This window comes from Syngnathus scovelli, chromosome 2 (genome assembly GCF_024217435.2).
Source record: "Syngnathus scovelli strain Florida chromosome 2, RoL_Ssco_1.2, whole genome shotgun sequence".
NCBI lineage: Eukaryota > Metazoa > Chordata > Actinopteri > Syngnathiformes > Syngnathidae > Syngnathus > Syngnathus scovelli.
The window spans coordinates 27332493-27346875 of record NC_090848.1 but is presented as its reverse complement, the minus strand read 5'-3'; the positions used below and the strand labels follow the sequence as shown (position 1 = coordinate 27346875).

Genomic DNA, 14383 nt, shown 5'->3' with positions numbered 1-14383 from the left:
GCCTCCAGGCCTGGCTCCAGAGGGAGGCCCCGGTGACCCGCGTCCGGGCGAGGGAAAACAAAGTCCATTCATGTTTTTCATCATAAGGGGCTTGGGTGAGCCGTGCTTTGTCTGACCCCTCACCCAGGACCCGTTTGCCATGGGTGACCCTACCAGGGGCATAAAGCCCCCGACAACATGGCTCCTAGGATCATAGGGGCACACAAACCCCTCCACCACGATAAGGTGACGACTCGCGGAGGGGCCATATATATATATATTTGTTTCTAATTTATTGAATAGTATATTATGATTAATTGTGTCAAATGCTTTTTTGAGGTAATGAAAACTCCCACTGCATGTCGTTTGTTATCTATTGCATCTGTGATTTCCTCGATTGATTCCATTCATGCCTGTGCTGTTGATCTGTTTACTCTAAAACCATATTGGTTCTCTGCAAATAATTTGTTTTTCCAAAAATCCATCCATTCTACTGTTAAAAAGCTTTTCCAATATTTTTGAGAGTTGTGGCAATATTGAGATAGGTCTGTAGTTTGTAAAGTTGTGTCTGCTCCCAGTTTTATAAAGAGACCTTAGCAATTTTCATCTTCTTTGGGAATGTACCGGTTAAAAATGACAAGTTACAGATGTACACAAGTGGCTTTGAAATCCCCTCAATGATTTGCTTAACTAACATCATATCAATCCCGTTGCAGTCGGTAGATGTTTTATTTTTGCATTGTTTTACAATGTTAATGATTTCATTTTCATCAACTGCCTTCAAAAACATTAAGTGAGGATTCCTTTCTAATAATTTATCTCTGGTGCCTACATCTGGCGCTGGAATCGGTATATTTTTTGCTATTTGAGGCCCAACATTTACAAAGAACTGATTAAAACTGGTTGCCACTTCTTCCATATTATAATTATCAGTATCATTTATAACAAAATATTTTGGTAATTTGTGTTGTTTGGTACCTTCTCTAATAATGTGGTTTAGGAGAGTCCATATCCCCTTAATATTATTTTTGTTATCCTCTAATTTATGCTTATAATATTCTTTCTTACTTAATCTTATAATATTGGTTAATTTATTCTTATATCTCTTATATTTATCTTCAGCGCCTTCTGTTCTCTGTTTTATGAAATTCCTATAGAGTAAATTTTTCTTTTTACAGGCATTTCTTAAGCCTTTCGTCAACCATGGACTGTTCTTATATTTCGTTTTTTTTATTATATTCCTTGATTGGACAATGCTTATTATATAATGAAGTGAATATAGTCATCAATTTATGGTATGCATTATTTACATCTTTTTCTTTATACATTGCATCCCAGTTCTGTTCCATTAATTCATGTTTTAGAGTAGCAGTTGTCTCATCTGTCCTAATTCTTCTTTGTTGTTTATACACCCCAATTTCAGATTTGAAGTTATTGTCATATACTGTGAACACTGGAAGGTGGTCAGTAATATCAGTAATTAATAACCCGCTTGTTGTCCTGTTTTCTATTATATTGGTGAATATGTTATCTATCAGAGTAGCACTCTGTGATGTTACTCTCGTGGGTCTAGTGATTGTAGGAAAGAGGCTCAGGCTATGCATTAAATTTAAAAAATCGTAAACAGTAACAATATAACTATAAATGAACTTGCAATGATTGCAGAGGAGTTTAATGATTACTATGTTGGTATTGGGCCTACTTTGGCGGAAGAAGTACCAAAAAAAGGGAGTACAAGTTTTTTTTTTAAAATTTATTTCGAACATTAAAGAAATACAAGAAAGAAAGTAACAATACTGAAAATAATAACTCCATAGTACAATAAAGAAGAAAGAAAAGAAAAAAAAAACCATTGCGTTATAAATTTTCACTTTATCATAAAAAAATCTTATTTGTTCAAAAGGGAGTAGAAGGAAGCCTAGGCTTATCTAGCTCTACCCCTTGTAACAACGTTTGCTTGATTCCGTCAAGATTTGTCCATTTTCAGATTTGTTAAAGATATACATATATATATATATATATACATACACACATACATACATACATACATATAGATATTATACATACACACACTTATACATACATACACCTCCTTTAAATAAATACAAAAGCAGTTTAAACACCTCACAGCATGCTACGGTATCCCATCAGTATTTTGCCTTTATACATTTTTTTAAACTGAGGTAATGAACTACAATTCTTTAGTTCGTCACAGCTGGCGTTCCATAATTCCACACCTTTAACTGTTATACAATGCAACTTTAAAGTTGTTCTCACCAAATCTCTTTTAAACATAAGTGTTCCTCTTAAATCATAGGTACTTTCCCTCCACTCAAACAACCTCTGGATAGTGTTTGGTAATTGATTATTTTTTATTTTGTACATGAGTTGAATGGTTTTAAAATCGACTAGATCATTGTATTTCAGTGCATTCAGTTTTACAAAAAGAGGGTTAGATGGTTCTCTGTAATCAACATTATTTACAAGTCGTATAGCTTTTTTTTGTAGAATGTAGATTGGATCTGTGTTTGTTTTGTATGTGTTGCCCCACACCTCCACACAGTACATAATGTATGGGAGTATGAAGGAGCAGTACAAGGAATATAATGTTTGGTTTATAAGATCTTTTACTTTATACAATACTGCCAGTGATTTTGAGATCTTTGATTTGATATACGTTATATGTGGTTTCCAACTTAATTTTTTATCTATTAGCACTCCAAGAAATTTTACTTCATTCACTCTTTCTATTTCTATATTATTTATTGTAAGAATTTTGTCTGTGTTTGTCGGACGGTTTCCAAATATAATATACCTTGTTTTACTTAAATTCAATGTAAGTTTATTTGTGTCAAACCAACTCTGTAATTTTTCCATTTCAAGACCCACAATATCCAGTAGTTGGTCCAGGTCGTCCCCACTACAGAGCAGATTCGTGTCATCTGCAAAAACTACGGCCTTGAGTAATCTGGAGACCTTGCACATATCATTAACATACAAAATAAATAACAAGGGGCCTAATATTGAGCCCTGAGGAACCCCACACTTTACCTGCTTTAACTTTGATTTGAAGTCCATTAATTGCACATATTGATTCCTGTTTGATAAATAACTGTTTAACCAAGTGAGCGGCATACCTTGTATGCCATATCTCTCAAGTTTTGTTAACAGTATTTTATGATTTACAGTATCAAAAGCTTTCTTAAGATCTAAGAAGACACCTACAGCATATCGTTTATTTTCAATAGCTGTTGTTATTTCAGCTACGAAATCTAACAAAGCCATTGTGGTGGTTCTATTTTTCCAAAATCCATACTGTTGGTCACACAGAATATTTTGTTTTGTGATGAAATCATCCAGCCTTTTATAAAATATTTTTTCTAGTATTTTGGAGAATTGTGGGAGTAAAGATATTGGCCTGTAATTTGAGAATATGTGTTTGTCCCCAGCTTTATATATCGGAATAATTTTAGCTGTTTTCATTTCACTCGGAAAAAAACCATTTGTCAGTGATTGGTTGCAAATATGTGTTAGGGGTTTCACCACACTTTCAATAATATTTTTAACAAGTGACATATCTATTCCATTACAATCAGTTGACTTTTTACCTTTAAATCCTCTAACGATTTCTATTATTTCCGTCTCATCCGTTCCCCTTAGAACCATACTTTTGGCTATGGGTACATCCTTAATTAGGTCCCGTTGAATGCTAAGCTGCTAGCTAGCTCGCACCGCGCTCGTCAACACGGTCATTTTCAACTCTAAAGCGAAATACTATCAAACCACGCCAGATCCGCGGCCGCCAGATCCGCGGCCGCCACTGGGAATCCTCCCGGCGCAATTGGACTCGCGGTCACATTAGTGTCCCACTCCAACGTCGCCGGATTTGCTGCCGTTGCCGGACCTCGAGCCAACAACGCTGGACCCGCTGTCGGTGCTGCACTTCGTCCCGGCAACGCTGGACCTGTGACCGTCGGTGACTGCATGCCAGTAACGCCGGACCTGTGGTCTACACCGGACCTCCAGGAGGCTAACACCATCAGCCCCAGGAGGAGAGCTACCATCTGGCCCAGTGTGCTAGCACAACCAGCCCCTGGAAGAGAGCTAACATCAGGCTCAGTAAGCTAGTACCACCAACCCCTAGAGGACAACCACCACCAGGCTCAGCAGACTACCATCACCAGGCTCAGGAGGATAGCCACCACTAGCTCCAGTGAGTTGGCACCACCAGCCGCCCTAGGAGGTCATCTGACACCGGGTTGTGTGGGATAGCATCTCCAGCCCCAGGAAGAAAGCTACCATCAGGAATAGGTTGATAGTCAGGATGGCCATGAAATTGCTCCAGAAGGACATGGAGGAACTGAAGCTATCAATGGAAGTGATGTCTTCAACTCTTGAAACCATAATGAAGCAACAGGCCATTATTACAGAGCTGATGGGAGAGGTGAAGCGGCTCAAACAATTAAATACTGAACAAAATAAGAAAATAGTCACCCTGGAAAATAGATTAGACAACTTGGAGCAGTATTCCAGAATGAGCGATGTCATCATCACAGGTTTAAAGATTAAACCACGAAGCTACCAGCAGGCTGTGAAAGGCCTTGCTTCAGAGGACTATCCTGAACATGAGGAGACAACCGAGGAGCAGGTAAAATCTTTCCTCCACAGCAAAGACATCGTCATTGACACTATCAATATTGAGGCATGCCACACTCTGCCAACGAGGAGTCTAGATAGCAAGATACCACCTATAATTGTCCGTTTTACAAATAGGAAAAGTAAGATAAATCTACTCAAACAAGGTAGGAAATTAAAAGGCACGAACATATACATGAATGAACACCTCACCAAGAAAAATGGTGAAATAGCTAAAAAAGCAAGAGCTCTTAAGAAAAACGGTAAAATACAGTCCACTTGGACTGCAGGTTGTAAGGTATTCATCAAACCTGTTGGAGCAGCAGAGAGTTCTCATGGTTTATGCATCAGTGCCATAGAGCAACTTAAGCGGTATGAAGGAGATCAGTAACCTGTACATCATTACTTAGAACCTCAAGTTGTGATACTTTATATCATGGAAGGTAAAAACCTGGTGAACTTATCAACCTATCATGAACAGTACTGACAAATGCCTTTCCTTTCCAACTGGTCTGTTTAACAAACAAGCACTAATAGCTGAAAATGAAGAACTTGATTTGAAAACATTTGATTACACTAATCATAAGGGATTTGATATAGAGAACAATATTGATCCTGTGAATAACTTCTTTATCAACTACAATCAAACGAACTGTAAATACTATACTGTAGAGCAATTTAGCGAGAATGTAGCAACAAATAGGGCAATGTCAATTATACATTTTAATAGTAGGAGCTTGAAAGCAAACATCTCTAAGATCAAACAATGTTTAAAAGATATGAATAATCCGTTTACTGTTATTGCAATATCTGAAACCTGGTTAAAGGAAGATCAGGCTGAAAAGATTGACATAGAGGGGTATGAGAGTTATACATTAAATAGGATGGGAAAAAGATGCGGAGGGGTTGCTCTATTCATAGACAAAAACTGTAAGTGTAAGATAGTAAGAAATATGTCTCAAGCAATAGATAATCTCATGGAATGTATTACTGTTGAAATAGAAATGGAATCATCAAAAAACATTTTGGTAAGCTGTGTATACAGATGTCCAGGTTCAAGTATTGAGGCATTTAGTGAACTATTATCAAGAATGTATGAAAGAAAAATCAATACAAAAATGGTCTATGTCTGTGGTGACTATAATATAGATCTACTGAACCCACTTCAGCTGACTCCAATAACAGAATTCATTAACTTAATGTACAGTATGAGTCTTTACCCTGCAATAACTCGTCCGACTAGAATCACATCTCACAGTGCCACTATAATTGATAATATATTTACAAATGTGATTGAAAAGAAAGTAAAAACTGGACTGATAATAAATGATTCAAGTGACCATCTGCCAGTGTTTGCGGTGATCCAGAACTGTACAAGGGAAAAAAAGGATGCTATAGCTTTTAAAATGTGTAGAATGAACTCTGGTAATTCAATTAACTCATTCAAAAATGATCTTCTAAAACAAGACTGGAAAAAGGTATATGTGGGTGATGTAAATGAAGCCTACAACTCATTCATGGCCATTATATCTGAACTTTATGATAAAAACTGTCCTCTTCTAAGGAAAGCGGTCAAACACAACTCAGTGGAAAAACCATGGCTGACAAAGGGAATCTTAAACGCCTGCAAGAAAAAAAACCTGTTATACAAAGATTTCCTAAAGACAAGAACAAAAGAAGCTGAATTGAAATATAAGACCTATAAAAACAAATTGATCAAAATAATGAGAGACAGTAAAAGTAACTACTATAGCAAGAAACTGGAGGAAAACAAGAGTAACACAATAACAACATGGAAAGTGTTGAATGAAATTATTAAAAACAGAACTGGAAAGCCAGGATATCCTTCTTACTTTGTAAACAGTAACAATATAACTATAAATGAACTTGCAATGATTGCAGAGGAGTTTAATGATTACTATGTTGGTATTGGGCCTACTTTGGCGGAAGAAGTACCAAAAAAAGGGAGTATAAGTGACCTAATTAAGGATGTACCCACAGCCAAAAGTATGGTTCTAAGGGGAACGGATGAGACGGAAATAATAGAAATCGTTAGAGGATTTAAAGGTAAAAAGTCAACTGATTGTAATGGAATAGATATGTCACTTGTTAAAAATATTATTGAAAGTGTGGTGAAACCCCTAACACATATTTGCAACCAATCACTGACAAATGGTGTTTTTCCGAGTGAAATGAAAACAGCTAAAATTATTCCGATATATAAAGCTGGGGACAAACACATATTCTCAAATTACAGGCCAATATCTTTACTCCCACAATTCTCCAAAATACTAGAAAAAATATTTTATAAAAGGCTTGATGATTTCATCACAAAACAAAATATTCTGTGTGACCAACAGTATGGATTTCGGAAAAATAGAACCACCACAATGGCTTTGTTAGATTTCGTAGCTGAAATAACAACAGCTATTGAAAATAAACGATATGCTGTAGGTGTCTTCTTAGATCTTAAGAAAGCTTTTGATACTGTAAATCATAAAATACTGTTAACAAAACTTGAGAGATATGGCATACAAGGTATGCCGCTCACTTGGTTAAACAGTTATTTATCAAACAGGAATCAATATGTGCAATTAATGGACTTCAAATCAAAGTTAAAGCAGGTAAAGTGTGGGGTTCCTCAGGGCTCAATATTAGGCCCCTTGTTATTTATTTTGTATGTTAATGATATGTGCAAGGTCTCCAGATTACTCAAGGCCGTAGTTTTTGCAGATGACACGAATCTGCTCTGTAGTGGGGACGACCTGGACCAACTACTGGATATTGTGGGTATTGAAATGGAAAAATTACAGAGTTGGTTTGACACAAATAAACTTACCGTATTTTCCGGACTATAAGTCGCTCCGGAGTATAAGTCGCACCAGCCATAAAATGCCCCAAAAAGTGAAAAAAAACATATATAAGTCGCTCCGGAGTATAAGTCGCATTTTGGGGGCAATTTATTCGACAAAATCCCACACCAAAAACAGTCATGAACGAGCAACAACAGGCTAAACGATAGCAACAACAGGCTAAACGATAGGTATGCTAACGTGACAAACACAAACAAAGAGCTGAGAACGGGCCTGACGTAACACATAGAGTGATTAAGGACAACTATTACATGAATAACATGTTTATAAAACCATCAGTGTCACTCCAATTCATTAAATAGCAACAAAAGGCTAAACGATAGGTATGCTAACATGACAAACTCAAACAAAGAGCTGAGAACGGGCCTGACGTAACATATAGAGTGATTAAGGACAACTATTACATGAATAACATGTTTATAAAACCATCGGTGTCACTCCAATTCATTAAATAGCAACAACAGGCTAAACGATAGGTATGCTAACGTGACAAACACAAACAAAGAGCTGAGAACGGGCCTGACGTAACATATAGAGTGATTAAGGACAACTATTACATGAATAACATGTTTATAAAACCATCGGTGTCACTCCAATTCATTAAATCCATCGATCGTTCTTTGTCAACAATGGGTGCGCACGGCTGAGGGCGCTTGCGCTTCAAAATATTCCACAGGCTCATATAACGATAGATAAACTATATTTTAAATAACTATAATACAAGCCAATAATATTATCAAACCATCCGTGCACTTTAATTCCATTAAATCCATCGATCAAATTCCTCGTCCTTTGTTAACATCGCCGCGCGTGCGCCCTGACGTCAGCCTTGTCTTTATTCCACAGATCTACTATATAACTATATTGTAGCGTTAACAAAGTACAAGGATAGACGTAGGTTTGGTGAACGGCTCTTTATTAAACAAAACAAACTTCCAAGCGTGTGGCGGCGTGGACTTCCAGACAGACCGGGTGTGCGTAATGGCCATGTCCGAGCCCCGCGCACCGTTCGCGGACAGCCACTCGGCCGAGCGTCGGCCCCCGACTCAGTAGAGACCGAGCGTGCGTAAAAGCCATAATAGTTTTTCAAACCTTCTATGTCACTCCAAATCCTTAATTCCTTCAAACTCTTTGTCCTCCGTGTCACTTAGAAATGATCACCGCTAATGATGCCGGTAGTCCTTGTGTGGGCACGTTTGTATGTAAACAACCGGCGCGCCGCGCTACTGACGTCACTTGAAATAGTAATCCATTGGTACATCACGGTTCTCCAAACTTTCTTTCTGCTGCTCGATTACTGTTTTCAGCTGCATATTTTACAACTTGAAGTTTGTAACCTGCAAAATACGAGTTTCTTTTTGGTGCCATTTATCTTAAGCCCACCCAGTTGATGAGTCACGGCCAACGGTAAAATTTAGAGCGCCCTCATCCAGTTTCGTCTGAAAATATAATTTTTTGGGGTTGTTTTATCAAAGTCAAAGTCTGCTTTATCGTCGATATATTTTTTTATATACTAAGACACACAAAGAGATTGAAATTACATTTCCACTATCCCTCGGTGAGATAGTACACATATGCATACAAGCAACACAAAGAAAACCAAGAAGGCACTAACAATGAATAAATAAGAGTATTGAATAAATGATAAATAAACAAATAATAATAAATAATAATAATAAATATAAGAGGAGCAAAAATGGAGCAAGTGTATATACAGCAGACAGTGGACTTGGATATGGTGCTTTAAAGTGTTAATTGCTTTATTTGATGTTTTCTCTATTTTTTATGTTTTGAATATGTTCAAGATAAAGAAATAAAAGCATGTGAAGTGATCAACTATACTAAAAATAACATGGGAAGTGGTCAACTATACTTGTAAGTGATGTCTTAATGATCAAGTAAAAATTTGTGAAAAAAAAACATATATAAGTCGCTCCTGAGTATAAGTCGCCCCCCCACCCAAACTATGAAAAAAAACGCGACTTATAGTCCGGAAATTACGGTACATTGAATTTAAGTAAAACAAGGTATATTATATTTGGAAACCGTCCGACAAACACAGGCAAAATTCTTACAATAAATAATATAGAAATAGAAAGAGTGAATGAAGTAAAATTTCTTGGAGTGCTAATAGATAAAAAATTAAGTTGGAAACCACATATAACGTATATCAAATCAAAGATCTCAAAATCACTGGCAGTATTGTATAAAGTAAAAGATTTTATAAACCAAACATCATTATATTCCTTGTACTGCTCCTTCATACTCCCATACATTATGTACTGTGTGGAGGTGTGGGGCAACACATACAAAACAAACACAGATCCAATCTACATTCTACAAAAAAAAGCTATACGACTTGTAAATAATGTTGATTACAGAGAACCATCTAACCCTCTTTTTGTAAAACTGAATGCACTGAAATACAATGATCTAGTCGATTTTAAAACCATCCAACTCATGTACAAAATAAAAAATAATCAATTACCAAACAGTATCCAGAGGTTGTTTGAGTGGAGGGAAAGTACCTATGATTTAAGAGGAACACTTATGTTTAAAAGAGATTTGGTGAGAACAACTTTAAAGTTGCATTGTATAACAGTTAAAGGTGTGGAATTATGGAACGCCAGCAGTGACGAACTAAAGAATTGTAGTTCATTACCTCAGTTTAAAAAAATGTATAAAGGCAAAATACTGATGGGATACCGTAGCATGCTGTGAGGTGTTTAAACTGCTTTTGTATTTATCTAAAGGAGGTGTATGTATGTATAAGTGTGTGTATGTATAATATCTATATGTATGTATGTATGTATGTATGTATGTGTATATGTATATATATATATATGTATATCTTTAACAAATCTGATAATGGTCAAATCTTGACGGAATCAAGCAAACGTGGTTACAAGGGGTAGAGCTAGATAAGCCTAGGCTTCCTTCTACTCCCTTTCGAACAAATAAGATTTTTTATGATAAAGTGAAAATCTATAACGCAATGTTTTTTTCTTTCTTTTTTCCTTTTTCTTTCTTCTCTATTGTACTATGGAGTTATTATTTTCAGTATTGTCACTTTCTTTCTTGTATTTCTTTAAATGTTCGAAAAAAAAAAAAAAAAAAAACTTGTACTCCCTTTTTTTGGTACTTCTTCCGCCAAAGTAGGCCCAATACCAACATAGTAATCATTAAACTCCTCTGCAATCATTGCAAGTTCATTTATAGTTATATTGTTACTGTTTACAAAGTAAGAAGGATATCCTGGCTTTCCAGTTCTGTTTTTAATAATTTCATTTAACACTTTCCATGTTGTTATTGTGTTACTCTTGTTTTCCTCCAGTTTCTTGCTATAGTAGTTCCTTTTACTGTTTCTCATTATTTTGATCAATTTGTTTTTATAGGTCTTATATTTCAATTCAGCTTCTTTTGTTCTTATCTTTAGGAAGTCTTTGTATAACAGGTTTTTTTTCTTGCAGGCGTTTAGGATTCCCTTTGTCAGCCATGGTTTTTCCACTGAGTTGTGTTTGACCGCTTTCCTTACAAGAGGACAGTTTTTATCATAAAGTTCAGATATAATGGCCATGAATGTGTTGTAGGCTTCATTTACATCACCCACATATACCTTTTTCCAGTCTTGTTTTAGAAGATCATTTTTGAATGAGTTAATTGAATTACCAGAGTTCATTCTACACATTTTAAAAGCTATAGCATCCTTTTTTTCCCTTGTACAGTTCTGGATCACCGCAAACACTGGCAGATGGTCACTTGAATCATTTATTATCAGTCCAGTTTTTACTTTCTTTTCAATCACATTTGTAAATATATTATCAATTATAGTGGCACTGTGAGATGTGATTCTAGTCGGACGAGTTATTGCAGGGTAAAGACTCATACTGTACATTAAGTTAATGAATTCTGTTATTGGAGTCAGCTGAAGTGGGTTCAGTAGATCTATATTATAATCACCACAGACATAGACCATTTTCGTATTGATTTTTCTTTCATACATCCTTGATAATAGTTCACTAAATGCCTCAATACTTGAACCTGGACATCTGTATACACAGCTTACCAAAATGTTTTTTGATGATTCCATTTCTATTTCAACAGTAATACATTCCATGAGATTATCTATTGCTTGAGACATATTTCTTACTATCTTACACTTACAGTTTTTGTCTATGAATAGAGCAACCCCTCCGCATCTTTTTCCCATCCTATTTAATGTGTAACTCTCATACCCCTCTATGTCAATCTTTTCAGCCTGATCTTCCTTTAACCAGGTTTCAGATATTGCAATAACAGTAAACGGATTATTCATATCTTTTAAACATTGTTTGATCTTAGAGATGTTTGCTTTCAAGCTCCTACTATTAAAATGTATAATTGACATTGCCCTATTTGTTGCTACATTCTCGCTAAATTGCTCTACAGTATAGTATTTACAGTTCGTTTGATTGTAGTTGATAAAGAAGTTATTCACAGGATCAATATTGTTCTCTATATCAAATCCCTTATGATCAGTGTAATCAAATGTTTTCAAATCAAGTTCTTCATTTTCAGCTATTAGTGCTTGTTTGTTAAACAGACCAGTTGGAAAGGAAAGGCATTTGTCAGTACTGTTCATGATGGGTTGATAAGTTCACCAGGTTTTTACCTTCCATGATATAAAAGTATCACAACTTGAGGTTCTAAGTAATGATGTACAGGTTACTGATCTCCTTCATACCGCTTAAGTTGCTCTATGGCACTAATGCAGAAACCATGAGAACTCTCTGCTGCTCCAACAGGTTTGATGAATACCTTACAACCTGCAGTCCAAGTGGACTGTATTTTACCGTTTTTCTTAAGAGCTCTTGCTTTTTTAGCTATTTCACCGTTTTTCTTGGTGAGGTGTTCATTCATGTATATGTTCGTGCCTTTTAATTTCCTACCTTGTTTGAGTAGATTTATCTTACTTTTCCTATTTGTAAAACGGACAATTATAGGTGGTATCTTGCTATCTAGACTCCTCGTTGGCAGAGTGTGGCATGCCTCAATATTGGTAGTGTCAATGATGATGTCTTTGCTGTGGAGGAAAGATTTTACCTGCTCCTCGGTTGTCTCCTCATGTTCAGGATAGTCCTCTGAAGCAAGGCCTTTCACAGCCTGCTGGTAGCTTCGTGGTTTAATCTTTAAACCTGTGATGATGACATCGCTCATTCTGGAATACTGCTCCAAGTTGTCTAATCTATTTTCCAGGGTGACTATTTTCTTATTTTGTTCAGTATTTAATTGTTTGAGCCGCTTCACCTCTCCCATCAGCTCTGTAATAATGGCCTGTTGCTTCATTATGGTTTCAAGAGTTGAAGACATCACTTCCATTGATAGCTTCAGTTCCTCCATGTCCTTCTGGAGCAATTTCATGGCCATCCTGACTATCAACACTTTCTATCCATTCTGTGAATGTCTCAATGCTAGAACCAGGAGCTCTATAGACACAGCTTATAATAATGTCTTTTTTCTTTTCAACGCAAATCTGTATCGTGAGACATTCAAGAAGATTGTCCACCACCTGTGTCATAGCCTCTACAATCTTGAATTTCATGTTCAAATCAACATAGATTGCAACATCACCCCCACCTTTACTCTGTCTGTTATTTTGTATGAATTCATAGCCTTCCATCTCAAAGTGCATTCCCTTCTCAGTCGTAATCCAGGTCTCAGAAATAGTTATTATATTAAATGGTTGTTTGAAAGTGTTTAAGTAAACCCGAATGCTACTAAAATTTTTATATAGACTCCGGCTATTGAAATGGATAATAGATAGCTTATCTTTTGTTAAGATGTCCATATTGTACTGATCATTGCTGTAATAATAACATGCGTTGTTTGTGGTGGAGAAGAAATTATTGTCTGGGTCGATGTCCTGATCTATGACCAGAGTGCTGCTTTCACTGTAATCAAACGTTAGTTGAAGTTGTTCATGTTCTTGTATCCACTGTGTTACATGTCCATTGTTGCTTGATGTAGGTTGAGTAGTGTCCCTGAGCATTATGTTTGTGTTTTGTGTTGTTACCTCCGTTCAGTTCCAAGTCCACTCCAGTTGATTTTCTATTGAGGCTACTTATTCGAGCTTTTCCAGTTCCTCAATACTCCTCATCATCAGTATCTTGGCCTCTTCTGGTGATCCATTAAGTTTGATGTATATCTTGCAATTTCTGGTCCATGTACTCTGTATTTTTTTCATTCTTCTCAAGTGACGTGCTTTCTTTGCAATATCCGCATTGGTCTTTGTCAAATGTTCATTGATGTAGATGTCGGTGCCTTTGAGCAACTTAACCTGATTTAGAAGTGCAACTTTGTGCTTCCTGTTGACAAATTTCAGAATGACTGCTGGCTTGTCATTACTGTTTCTTCTGGGCAGTGGATGACATGCTTCAACCTAGTTTGAGTCCATAGTTATTCCTTTAGTTTGCAGAAACTCAGCTACCTGTTGCTCTGCTGAGCTTGCATGTTGCTCACAGCCATCGTTACCTGCCGTCACTGCCCTTGCATAAGATATAGGTTTAATTGCTATTCCCGTAATGACAATGTCATTTATTCTTGTGTATTGCTCAATGTCCGCTACCCGACTTTCAAGGTAGGCAAGCCGCTTGTCCTTCTCAGCATTGAGCATACGGAGCATCTTTACCTCTTCCACCAGTGCCAAGATGTTTTTCTGCTGCATCCTTACAGCAGAAACTTCTTCCGAAAGGAAGTCAAGTGACCTTTATATGTCCTCGACCTCCTCCGTGGTCATGGTTAGGTTTTTCTTCGGCCCCATATTGCTCACGTTGGTCGCAGCTATCTCTTTGACAGCTCAATCAGCTGTTCCCCGGTAAATCAGCTGTTAGCAGTCTGCTAACAAACTCGCGGGTTCG

At 36.7% G+C, this 14383-nt stretch overlaps 1 protein-coding gene and 1 long non-coding RNA gene across 11 annotated transcripts in view; one reads left to right on the top strand and one right to left on the bottom strand.

Annotated features, from left to right (window-relative positions):
* The window catches only part of LOC137840061 (uncharacterized), a 205980-nt gene extending 196454 nt beyond the window's left edge, over positions 1-9526 (bottom strand). The window contains exon 1 of the long non-coding RNA XR_011086460.1: positions 7450-9526. This is a non-coding gene — a long non-coding RNA (uncharacterized lncRNA). The remainder of the gene's footprint in view (positions 1-7449) is intronic.
* Positions 1-14383, top strand: part of hm13 (histocompatibility (minor) 13) — a 120259-nt gene that overhangs the window by 45015 nt on the left and 60861 nt on the right. The gene's annotated exons all lie outside the window — the stretch shown is intronic.